Source organism: Chiloscyllium punctatum, chromosome 14 (assembly GCF_047496795.1).
Source record: "Chiloscyllium punctatum isolate Juve2018m chromosome 14, sChiPun1.3, whole genome shotgun sequence".
Classification (NCBI taxonomy): Eukaryota; Metazoa; Chordata; class Chondrichthyes; order Orectolobiformes; family Hemiscylliidae; genus Chiloscyllium; species Chiloscyllium punctatum.
Window position 1 is genome coordinate 49624204 of NC_092752.1, and position 13007 is coordinate 49637210.

At 45.7% G+C, this 13007-nt stretch overlaps 1 long non-coding RNA gene across 1 annotated transcript in view; it reads right to left on the minus strand.

The window, feature by feature from the left end:
• The window catches only part of LOC140485772 (uncharacterized), a 35651-nt gene extending 30408 nt beyond the window's left edge, over window positions 1–5243 (minus strand). Inside the window, exon 1 of the long non-coding RNA XR_011962436.1 lies at window positions 5123–5243. This is a non-coding gene — a long non-coding RNA (uncharacterized lncRNA). The remainder of the gene's footprint in view (window positions 1–5122) is intronic.
• Between the last annotated feature and the right edge of the window lie 7764 nt (window positions 5244–13007).

Below are 13007 nucleotides of genomic sequence, written 5' to 3' on the forward strand. Positions count from 1 at the left end.
CATCCAGCAGAGAATTCCCTGAACCACCCAAACACCTTACCTATTGTGTCCCTTGCTCTCTGGATGCCAAATTGTGGAATATTTCAGGGAATATTTCTGGGACACATGCACCAACCAACCCCACCGCCCTGTGACCGACCACTTCGGCTACCGCCCACCCCCTCCGCCACCACGCTGCCAAGGACATGCAAGTCCTCCATCCCAAATCCGAGCCACCCGACACCTGGAGGAAGAACACCTCATCTTCCACCTTGGGAACTTTCAACCACACGGCATCAAGGTTTCCTCATCTCCCCTCCCCAAAGTTATCTCAGATTCAACCCTCCAACCCGGCACTGGCCTCTTGAACAGTCCCACCTCCCCATCTTCCTTTCTAATTGTCCATTCCACCCTCTCACCACGACACTCCATCGACAACCACCTATTGCCTCCCTAGCTCCCTTCCCTCCAACCCCAAACACCACTCCCTATTTATCTCTCAGCCATATTCCACCACTCACATTTCTGATGAAGTGCTGACATGCCCAATACGTCAATTCCCCTGCTCCTTGGATGCTGCCTGACCTGCTGTGCTTTTCCAGTGCCACACTTTAACACAAGCTGGAAGAACACCACCTCATCTCCCACTCGGGAACCCTGCAACCCTCTGGCTTCAACATCAAATTAAATAATTTTAGGTCCTGAACTCTCCCACATCTGAGTGTCTTTGCCCCCTACCCCACATACCAGGCCTTATTACAACATGGCCTGCCATTACACACTACCTATGGTTAGCCACTAACAGTCCCCATAAACAGCTATTCACCCTCCCCCCGTCCGATCGTTATTCACTCCTTTGTCCAACTGCTCTTATCTCTCTCTTTGGACTCTATCCCCACCTATCATTTACTCCTTAACCCCTACCTTCTGCATAAAAACAGACTTTTTTTCTCAGTAACATCAGTTCCTGAGGAAGTGTCACTGGATCGAAAATGCGAACTGATTTCTTTTCACTGATGCTGCCTGATCTGCTGAGCTTTTCCAGTACCTTCTGGTTGTTGTGTGTGATTTACAGCATCCGAAGTTCTTTTGGTTCTAATTTACCCGGAATATCTAATTCAGGTCCAGCAGACTGAAACAGTGTTTATCAACCTTCCCAGTCCACACTAACTCCATCTCTCTCCCAGTACCTGCTGTCTCTCCCACTCCTTCACATTCAGTCCCCCCTCACAGTGACACTGCGCCTGCAAAGCTGATGGTCATGTGTTGGCCTGCTGGACCCACCCCTCATTCACTCCCATTGGCTGGAGGATCATGCCAACTCTCCTATTGGTTTGAAGCTGTGTCAATCAGCCAGGCCCCATTGTGACCTGAGTGGTGGGATCCTCCCAGGTGCATCAGAGGCTGAGGGGTGACCTCATAGAGGTTTATAAAACCATGAGGGGCCTGGGTAGGAGAAATAGACAAGGTCATTTCCCTGGGGTCGGGGAGTCCAGAATGAGAGGGCATAGGTTTAAGATGAGAGGGGAAGAATTTAAAATGGATCTGAGGGGCAATTTTTGTCCCCACTGATGTTGGTACGTGTATGGAATCTTCTGTCAGGAAGTGGAGTATGTTGGTACAATTAAACCATTTGGCATCTGGATGGGTATATGAATAGGAAGGGTGTAGAGTGATATGTGCCAAGTGTTGGCAAATGGGTCTAGATTAGGTTGGGATATCTGGTCAGCATGGACCAGTTTAACCAAAGGGTTTATTTTCATGCTGTACATCTCTACGGCTCTGCCCTGTGATGAGCTTCATCATTCACAGTGAATGGGTCAGTATCACAGAGCTCAGGGACTGGAGGCTATTCAGCCCATTGGGGCTGTACTCTCTCCCTCTGGAGATGGTGCCAGTCAGTCCCAACTCACCTCCCATTTGGACAGAGCCCTTCAAATCCTTCCTTAAAAATGTTAAATTTCAAATTTGTTTTGACAATAACTACTGAATCTGCATCCAGCTGTCAGTCAAACTGTTCCAGATGCTCAGAACTTAGTGAGTAAAATAATCTTCACAGTTTTCTTTGCATTATTTGCCAGTTACCTGAAAATAGTTACTAAAAATTGTTACGTTAAAAATTTCTCACTCTGTCTCTCTGTAAATGAAATACCCTGGAAACAAATCAACTCCTGTTCGAAATCACTGCTTAACCTTCTCACCTAAAAGGAGAATTGTCTGACCTTCTGCTAACTCTCCATAAAAGAGAAAACTATCTTAATTTAAATTTATTAGTGCCATAGAGATGTACAGCACAGAAACAGACCCTTCAGTCCAACTTATCCATGCTGACCAGATATCCTAAACTAATCTCGTCCCATATGCCAGCCCTTTTCCCATAGCCTTCGAAACCTTTCCCAATCACATATCCAGTGAGATGCCTTTTAAATGTTGTAACTGTACCGGCCTCCACACTTTCTCTGGCAGCTCATTCCATACACATACTACGTTCAGCTTGAAACTTTAGCCCCTAATATCCCTTTTCAATCTTTTCCCTCATGCCGTGCTTTCTCGTTTTGGACTCACCTAAACAGGAATAAGACCCTGGCTGTTTACCCTATCCATGCCCTTAAAAATTTTATCAACCTCTATGGTCACCTCTCAGCATCCTAATCTCCAGTGAAAACAGCCTCAGTCTATTTAGCCTCTCCTTATAGCTCAATCCCTCAACCCTAGCAACATCTTTGCATCTTTTCTGAATCCTTTCAAGTTTCACAATATCATTCCAATAGCGGGGAATCCAGGACTGAAAGCAGAATTCCAGAAGTGGCTGAATGAATGTCCTGTACAGCCGCAAAATGACGTCACAACTCCTGTACGCAATGAACTGACCAATAAATGCAAGTACACCAAACACTTTCTTCACTACCCTGCCTATCTATGATTCCACTTTCAAGGAATTATGAACCTGCACTCCAAGATCTCTTTGTTCAGCAACACGCCCCAGGACCTTCCCATTAAGTGTATAAGTCCCACCCTGATTTGCTTTTCCAAAATGCTGATCCTCACATATATCTGAATTAAACTTCATTTGCCACTTCTCAGCCCATTTGATCGGAGTCTCATTGTACTTTCAGGTAACTTTGCTATCCATTGCACCTCCAATTTTGGTGTCTATTGTAAACCTACTAACCATAGCTCCTATATTCACATAGAAATCATTTATATAAATGGCAAAAAGCAGTGGACCCCGTACCCAGCCTGACAGCATATTGCTCATCACAGGCTTCCAGTCCAAAAAGCATCCTGCACTATGACACTGACTGCTCAGCAAGGTTAGAGCTCATGGCATACAGGGAGATCGAACCACTTGGATACAGAACTGGCTCAAAGGCAGAAGATAGAGGGTGGTGATAGAGGGTCACTTTTCAGACTGGAGGCCTGTGACTAGTGGAGTGTTACAAGGATCACTGCTGGATACACTACCTTTCGTCATTTTTATTAATGACTTAGATGTGAACATAGGAGGTATAGTTAGTGAGATGACACCAAAACTGGAGGTGGAGTGGACAGTGAAAAAGATTACCTCAGAGGACAATGGGATCTTGATCAGATGTGTGAATGGCTGAGGAGTGGCATTTTGGGAAAACAAGTCTTAGTAGGACTTATACACTTAGTGGTAAGGTCCTGAGGAGTGTTACTGAACAAAGAGACCTTGGAGTGCAGGTAGATAGGATAGTGAAGGCAGCATTTGGAATGCTTGCCTTTATCAGACTAAGTATTGAGTACAGGAGTTATGAGATCATGTTGCAGCTCTACAGGACATTGGTTAGGCCACTTTTGGAACTTTGCGTACAAATCTGGTCTCCCTCCTATTGGAAGGATGTTGTGAAACTTGAAAGAGTTCAGAAAAGATTTACAAGAACGTTGCCAGGGTTGGAGGATTTGAGCTAGGCTGGGGGTTGAATAGAGGTTGAATAGACTGGGGCTGTATTCCCGGCAGTGTCGGAAGCCGAGAGGTGATCTTATCTATGCATATAAAAACATGAGGTGCATGGATAGGATAAATAGACAAAGTCTTTTCCCTGGCGTGGGGGATCCCAGCACTCGAGGGCATAGGTTTATGGTATGAGGGGAAAGACTTCAAAGAGACTTGAGAGGCAACGTTTTCACACAGAGGGTGGTACATGTATGGAATGAGATGCCAGAGGAAGTGGTGGAGGCCATTACGATTGCAACATTTAAAAGGCATCTTCATGTGTCTATGAATAGGAAGGATATGGGCCGGGTGCTGACAGGTAGGACTAGATTGCATTGGGACCAGCATGTAATGGTCGGACCGACGGGTCTCTGTTTCTATGCTGTCCATCTATGACTCTTTGACCTTCCAGCCAATTCCGTATCCAAACAGCTAGTTCCACCAGAATTCTATGGTGTTGAACCTGCTAACCAGTGTGTTATGTGAAACCTTGTGTCTTTCTCCAGTCCAAGTTAATGATTTCAATGCAAAAGCCATGCTGACTCTCCCTAATAATTTCTTCCTTTTCCAATGACATGTAAATACTGTCCCAGAGAATCCCTTCCAACAACTTCTCTGCCACTGACTTCAGGCTCACCCGTCTATAGTTCCCTGGCTTTTCCTTACCACCTTTCTCAAATAATGGCACCCATCTTCCAGCACCTCACCTGTGGCGATCGATGATACAAATATCGCAGCGAGGGGCTCAGCAAAAGCTTCCCTAATTACCCACAAAGTTCTGGGATACACCTGATCAGATTCCAGGGATTTATCCACCTTTATGCATTTTAAGACATCCAGTACCTCCTCCTCTGTAATTTGTACACTTGCCAAGTTATCACTATTTATTTCTCCAACATCTCTAACTTCCATATCCCCTTTCAGTAAAAACTGACATGAAATACTTACAGAATCTCTCCCACCTCCTGCTGTTCCATAGACAGTCTTGTTGATCTTTGAGGCTCGCTATTCTGTGCCTCGTTATTCTTTTGTCTTTAGTGTATTTGTAGAATCTCTTTGGATTCTCCTTAAACCTATTTCCCAAAGCTATCTCATGTCCCCTTTTTTGCCTCCTGGTTTTCCGCGAGTATACTCCTACTGCCCTTATAGTCTTCTAGGGATTCACACAAACACAGTGGTCTGTACCTGCCATATCCTTCCTTCATTTTCTTGACCAGAGCCTCAATTTCGCAGGTCATGCAGCAGTCTCGACACCTCCCAGCCTTGGCCTTAACAGGAACATACTGTCTGTGTAGTCTCATTGTCGCAGGCCTATGGAGGCAATGGCAGATGAGGACAGAGAAACAATCATTATCAGTAAAGAGGTAGCGTTGGGAAGGCTAACAACTTATTCTTGTTTCTATAATTCCTCTCGAGTCTCAGAACAGTCACTATCTCTGCATCAAAAACATCTCAATCTCTGCAACATCCTCCAATCTCTAATCTCCTCCAGTCTCAACACCCTCTCTATCTTTAATCTTGTCCACCCTCACAAATCTCTGTGATGTGCCTTTCTTTAATTCCAGCCTTCAAGATAACCCATTTTTATTTCAGACTCCTGCAGCCAGAGCTCCACAATGTCCCGCTTAACCTCGGTCACATTTTCCTCCAAAAAAAATTATTCAATCACGTATCATCTATTCTAATATCACCTTCTCTGACCTGGTTTCTATTGTGGCTTGTCATATTCCTATATCACACGTCTGTGGTCTACATGACGGAAAACGGTTTTGAGGTCCATTGGGTTTACGCTGTAAAGAAATCTCCCAGCTAATTATTTTAATCACATTTTACAGCACAGAGCCCATAGACCTGTCAGCCTTGGCCTTGCAAGTGTGTTCCTAAATAGATTTTAAATGCCATCGGGATTTCTGTCTCTCGCTCTCTTCCAGACAGTGAGGTTTAGTGCAACTGTTGCTCTATGCTATCACCCACAGGGTTCAGAGCAGCTGGGTCTGTGCGAACCACAGATCGCCGACACATTGTGAAGGGTCGCAGGGTCCCTGAGAGGGGGCACAGGAGATTTACCAGGATGGTTCAAGGAATGGGGGATTTTAGTTGCAGAATTTGTGGGGCTTTTTTAACATTAATTGTTCACGTGACATGTGTGTTGCTAATACACATCAAGAATAACCATCCACAATTAATGGACTCTCCTTTTCAACCTCTCCCCTTGCCTGCGCTGTGGTAATATTCACGTTAACCACTACCAGACATCTCTCTCTAATGACAGCACAGTCCTATGGTCGGGTAGGACAATGCTGACTTGATCTTTTACACAGTGATGCCACTGTGCCTCGAGGGAATGCTGAAGGTGGTGGATGGGAAACCACTCGGGTACAGTACTTTATCCTGGAGGATGTTCACTTTCTTTAATATTGTTGGGGGGGGGGGGGGGGGGGGTGCATTGATGCAGGCAAGTGGAGAATGTTCCAACACAACCCTGATGTGTACCTTATAGAGAGCAAACAGACATTGGGGAATCAGTGGTTTGGAAAAACTGAGATTGTTCTCCTTGTATCAAAGAAAATTTGGGGAGCTGTGACAAAGCGGTTTACAAAAGTTACACGTTGTAATAATAAACCTTAGACCCATCAGCTCATTATACAAGGATTACAGGACACATGTTGAAGATTTGGGAAGATCTATTGTGAGGATGGTTTGATTCAAAGGAGAACCTTTATTCAGCAAATGGTATTGATTTGGAACACAATACTCTCACACAATATGAATATCCAGGTCCTGATGAATGGAGTAATTCTGTCAGAGTTTGGCGTTACAATGACTGAGATTACCATCTGAATATCTGCCTGTAATACAAGTTTATAAAATCCGTCACTGTCAGTTCAAGTTTGAAACTCATACAATCCCCTCCTCCAGGCCCAGGATGACTGTACACATTACCCCTGGTGAAGGTTAGCAGGCACTTCAAGGGCAAATCTATGTGGGTTTCTATGAGTTTCCACATTGGGACTTCATGTGACTGAACATGGGACAGAATATCCCAAGATTCAGTCGGATATGGAGAGCAGGATTTGCTTCCTTTTCTTTCCTTCCGTGCTGCCGTTGTGCCTCCACAATAAGACATGGGGTGTGAAAGGCTCATGCAGCTTAATGGGCAAGGTGTCTCTATTCTGACCAATGGGCAGCAAGCTCCTCCCAGTCATGAAACAGAGTATCCCTGAAAGATAGCAACTGCGCATTCTTCCCATTGCCCAGTGCTCACAGTACATGTTTCGAATAATGAGGGGGGAAATCTCCGAGAAAAGGCATAACAGGAAAGTTCCAAAAGGATTATGAACAGTTTCCAGAGAGATATTCACAGGAAACTTGGGCAACAAGTTGGCAAATAGAGTATAACTTGGGATAAACTGTAGAAAGCTGCACCACAAAGGGACTGGGGGAAAATGAGCAGGAAACACAGAAAGCTAGCACACAGTTACAACAGGGAATCAGGAAGGGGAATGGAATGCTGTCCCCTATTTCAAAGAGTTTGCAATTTTAGAGTTTGGAGTATATACCTTAGGGCAACTGAACAAATGGCAATGGGTTTAACAATTACAGTGTTTCATTGGAGTGAATTGCAGCTAATCGAAGCGTGGTAAGCAGTTTGATAACTGAGTAATAGTGGAATAATGGAGACGGATGAAGGGGAGGGAGAGCTGGACATTGTCAGTGTACATGTGAAACCTAACAGTGCTTTTGGGCGAAGTTACCTCCTGGCAGTATGTAGGTGAGAAACAGGACGGACCAAGGATAGATCCTGGAGCGACACTAATTACAATGAATTCAGAAAGGAAAGGGAGAGTGGAGATGGAGCAGGATTTGCCAATGATGGTGAGGTCAAATATTAGGTTTTAGCAGAATGGGAGAGAAGGACATAACCAGAAAAGACAGACAGACAGATCATGGAACAATATCTGTGTTTTGGGGGGGGGGGGGGGGTGGAGGGCGGTAACAAGCAGGAGAATGAGACAGAGATTTGGAATGTCCATCATTTAGCTACTCGAGGGTAAATGGTCGAGAAAATCTCTAATAAGGCTTGACAAGAGACTCTAGGAAATGCAAGTTTAGGACTAAAATGAGGAGCACCCTTGTGAGGCAGTGTGGCTCGGTGGGCTAGTGGAGAGGGAGGAAAGAAGCAGAGGCAGCTGATTGGATTGTCTCAATGTTATTGACAGAGAAACTCCATGTGCTCCTCACTCTTGTAGTTGGAAGGGAGGATGGAGGAGACAGGATAATGGACATTGTTTTCGAAATCAAAACAAAACAAAACCTGTGATAGTGATTCTAAAAATAAGTGAACAAACCTGTCGTATTTATCATTTATCAAGAATATTAAAATATACAACTGAAGTTCAGGTTTGAATCCCAAATCGGTAGAGGATGGCTCTGAAGTCAAGAAAAAAAAAGAAACTGGAATGAAGAATCTACTGTTTGCCACGAAACCATTGGGGATGTTTTTTCTGCCATTGACAATGTCCTTGAGGGAAAGAAACCCGACAGTGGCCCATCAAATCACTCATTGTATTAATCACTGCACAGTCTCAACAAAGGACGGCACAGTGGCTAGCATTGCTGCCTGATAGTGCCAGAGACCCGGGTTCAATTCCTGCATCAGGCGACTGATTGTGTGGAGTTTGCACATTCTCCCCATGTCCGTGTGGGTTTCCTCCGGGTGCTCCAGTTTCCTCCCACAGTCCAAAAATGTGCAGGTTAGGTGAACTGGCCATACTAAATTGCCTGTACCGTTAGGTGAAGCGGTAAATGTAGGGGAATGGGTCTGGGTGGGTTGTGCTTCAGCGGGTCGGTGTGGACTCCTTGGGCCGAAATGCCTGTTTGCACACTAAGTAATCTAATCTAAAAGGAATGAAACTGGATGGACCACATTACATATACCAATGCACTAGCAAATACAACCACAAATCAGCCCTCTTGACCCTGCAACTTCTGCCTCACCGTGGACCAACGACAGCAGCAGAACTGTACTCCAGCCCAATCTGAAATCACATGGCCCGATATCCCCCAACCATTAACATCAAGCCAGGGGAATCAACCCTGGTTCAATAGTGAATGCAGGAGGGCATGCCAGCAGTACCAGGCATTCTTAAAAATGAGGTGCCAACCTGGTGCAGCTACAAGCAGCACAAACAACACCAAATGGAATTAAGTGATCCCATAAACAATGGATTAGATCGGAGTTCTGCAGTTCTGCCACACCTAGTCAGGAATGGTGATGGACAATTACAGCATCACAGATATCCCACCCTTACTGATGGAGGGGTCTCACACATCCATTCAACAGATAAGAGGACAGCATTTGCAGCAATTTCAGCCAGCAGTGCTAAGTGGATGAGCCTTCTCCATTGGTCCCTGACATCACAGATATGAATCGATATTGTTTAAAACTGATGTCAAATCAGATCAAGAAATGGATAAGTAGTGTAAAGGTTATGGACCCTGCCAATATTCTGGCAATAATCCTGTTGGCTGTGCTCCAGAACCTGCTGCCGACCAAGGCAAGTACTGCTCCAGCAGTGGCAACTACCAACTTTGTGGAATATTGCTCAGGAATGTTCCAACAGAAAAACACAGGGCAGATCCAACCCAGCCAATTCCCCTCCATCAGTCCACACTCGCTCAGCAGTGAGGTGATGGAAGGTGTCATCAACAGTGCTGTCAAGCAACTGCTCAGCAATAACCCGCTCAGCGATGCCCAGTTTGGGTTCTGCCACGGCTACTCAGTTCCTGAGCTTGTTACAGACTTGATTCACAAACTGACAAGCAGCTGAATCCCAGAGGGAAGGTGAGGCTGAGGCCAGACCCCCTCCAAGTCCACTATTTCGACTTCAGTGATATCACCTGACCTCACCACAGTCTCAGCTCATTTGCTGAAACTCTCATTCATTCCCTTTGTTGACTCTATATTTCATTATCTAAACCCACTCCTGGCCAGCATCCCACATTCACCCTCCCGATAATCTCAAGAATATTGAAAACTCTACTGCTGAAGTGCTCACTTGTACCAGAACTTGCCGATCAATCAAAAGACTCCCATTTATAAGCAACAACAATTTACTTTGGCACCTTTGAATTAATTCCTGGCTGTAATCATTCCTATCTCCCTGAACCACACACCCTTTCATATCTCAATAACTCATTTTAGTTCAGACTCTCAATCATGTGTTTATTTTTGAGTTCACCTGTGTGACTGTTTCTATACACTCCAAGGGAACATGGTCTGGAATCCGCACTCTTACCCACTAAGATCTACTTTCTTCCTTTAAGGCATTCTTGAAAAACTGCTTATTTGGTCACTGGACACATTAGTCTCCATCTGTAGCATTATGTCAAAAGTTCTCAATAATATATTTGTGAAATTAAAACCATGATGATTTGTACAGATATCTTCTACTCTTCAATATCGCTGAGTGAATACTCTGTAATGTCTCTTACCCAACCACATTGTGGGAGGACCTTCACCACACAAACTGCAGCAGTACAAGGAAGTCAAACTTCACCCTCTCCACAGGCAACAAGGCTTTGGCATTGATCACTGGTTTCTGTGGAAGGAGAAATACACAGTTGATGTTTCAGGGAGTGCAATATGAATTACAGGGAATGAAAATGGTGCAGAATTTGACTGTCAGAAATTGAAGGAAAATGCACTCGCTTATTGGAAAAAAGAATTCTTGACTGTCAAAGATATTGTGGAAAAAATAACCTGATAATGGAACAGCATATGGTCAGGAGCCAGGCAGCAGTGGACAATTCATTTACATTCTTCAAGAAGAGCTTATGCCCAAAACGTCGATTCCCCTGCTCCTCGGATGCTGCCTGACCTGCTGTATTTTTCCAGCTCTGCATTTTTCAATTCATTTACAAAACAGCTGTGAAAATAATAGTAAAATACTATACAGAGCAAAAATACACCCATGAGAGACTGAGGAAGCCAGATAATGAACAAGTGGACATCAGAGAACCCAGAGATGAACCAGAGCAGAGTTCACTTTTATGATCCCACTGTCAAAGATGTCTAGCACAGAAACAGACTTCTTCCGTCCAACCTCTGCCAACCAGATATCCTAACCTAAGCTATCTGCCACTCCTCAGCCCATTGGCCCATCTGATCAATATCCCACTGTACTCTGAGATAACCTTCTTCATTGTCCACAATACCTCCAATTTTGGTGTCACCTGCAAACTTATTAACTATACGGCCTCTATTCACATCTAAATCATTTAAATGAATGACGAAACAAGTCCAGAAAAAAAAAAATTTCTCTGGGTTAGAATGTGCTCTGTGTAAATCCTGCCCTATGACTCTTTTTACCAGGGAAGGCTGTACATACATCCCTCTGATCTTTGCCCCCTACAAAGCTGGCGGCCGCGCACGTGTCCAGTGAATCGTTGCTCCGAATAAAGATGGCGGCGCTCACTCGGGCCGATTACTCAACGAGGCTTATTTCCGTTTGCTGCAAAACCGGGACTGTAAGTTTCAAATTTGTATTTTCCGATGTGCAGCAAATGATAGTAAAACCTCTCAGACCATACCAACACCATTTCCCTCCCTTTCCTGCTGTTTATTTCTTAACTTACCGACAGCACTCCGCGCCCACCGCGACAATGATCACGTGGTATAGTCTAGTCCCGCCCTCATTCACTGATTGGCCGGAGGACCAACTGCCCCGCCAGGTCCTCCAGCTCCTCCCCTGCCTTTCCATTGGTCCGCCGCTGACATCAATCACTTCTTCGGTCCAACCTGTCGATGTTAACCAGATATCCTAACCTAATCTATCTAAATTAAATCCTATCTGCCTGTCCTCAGCCCATTGGCCCATCTGATCAATATCCCATTGTATTCTGAGATAACCTTCTTCATTGTCCACAATACCAACTGTTGGCTGGAGCTTGCGCACTGCTTCGTGACTTTTGTTGCTGTTTCTCAGTTACAAGAGTGAGGGACAAAGTTAAAAATCACACAACCACCTGATGAAGGACCAGCAAAGTAGTGCTTCCAAATAAACCTGTTGTACTATAACCTGGTGTTCTCTGAATTTTAATTTTGTCCATCCTAATCCAACCGATGTCCTGTTTCTGCAGGAGTGTGGGATACCGCACCTCAGCAGTTACAGGAGATGGTCAAGCTTGTGGGCCCACGGGCCGTCAGTGTGGTCGGGGTGCAACGATAGCCGCGCCTCCGGCCTGGGTATCCTGTTGCGAGGAGGCAACTTCACCATCTCCGAGGTTAAGGAGGTGGTGGGCGGGCGCCTCCTCGTCGCGGACGTTAAATACAGAAACGCTCCCATAAGACTAATCAACGTGTACGCCCCAGTGGGTAAGAGTGAACGGTTGGCCGACCTGCAACAGCTTCCACTGCTGCTGGCTACGTCCAGGCCGGTCATTCTGGCCGGAGACTTCAACTGCATCATTGATGCAGATGGACGATCCGGCGGGGGGGACAGTAAACCGGACGCTACGTCCAGGGCCCTGATGGAAACGGTCAAAGACGCCAAGCTGCACGACGTCTTCAGCACCCCTGCAGATGGAGCGCAGCGTAGATACACCTGGTCACGGGCAGACGGGTCTATCCGCTCAAGGATAGATTACCTGTTTGTGTCCCGAACGCTCTCGGTCAGATCCACCGACGTCAAGCCGGTGTTCTTCTCTGACCACTGCCTCCTGCTGGCCGACTGTCACCTACAGGACGAACAGCGGGCGGGCAAGGGAACGTGGAAACTGAACACTAAGCTGTTGACCCCGGGAAACATCGAAGAGCTCAAGAGGGATTACGCAGGTTGGAGAACCGTGAAGCCCCTCTTTGAGTCTCCAGCGGACTGGTGGGAAACGGTAAAAGGGAACATCAAGAGGTTCTTTATCCTCAAAGGTGTCCAGGAGGCGAGAGAGAGGCGGGGAAAACTGTCCCAGCTCCAGGAAAGTATGCAGAACCTGCTCCTGCTGCAGACGATGGGGGTCGATGTCAAGGAGGACCTCAAGGAGGTGAAGGGCCAGCAAGCCTAGCTCTTTGCCT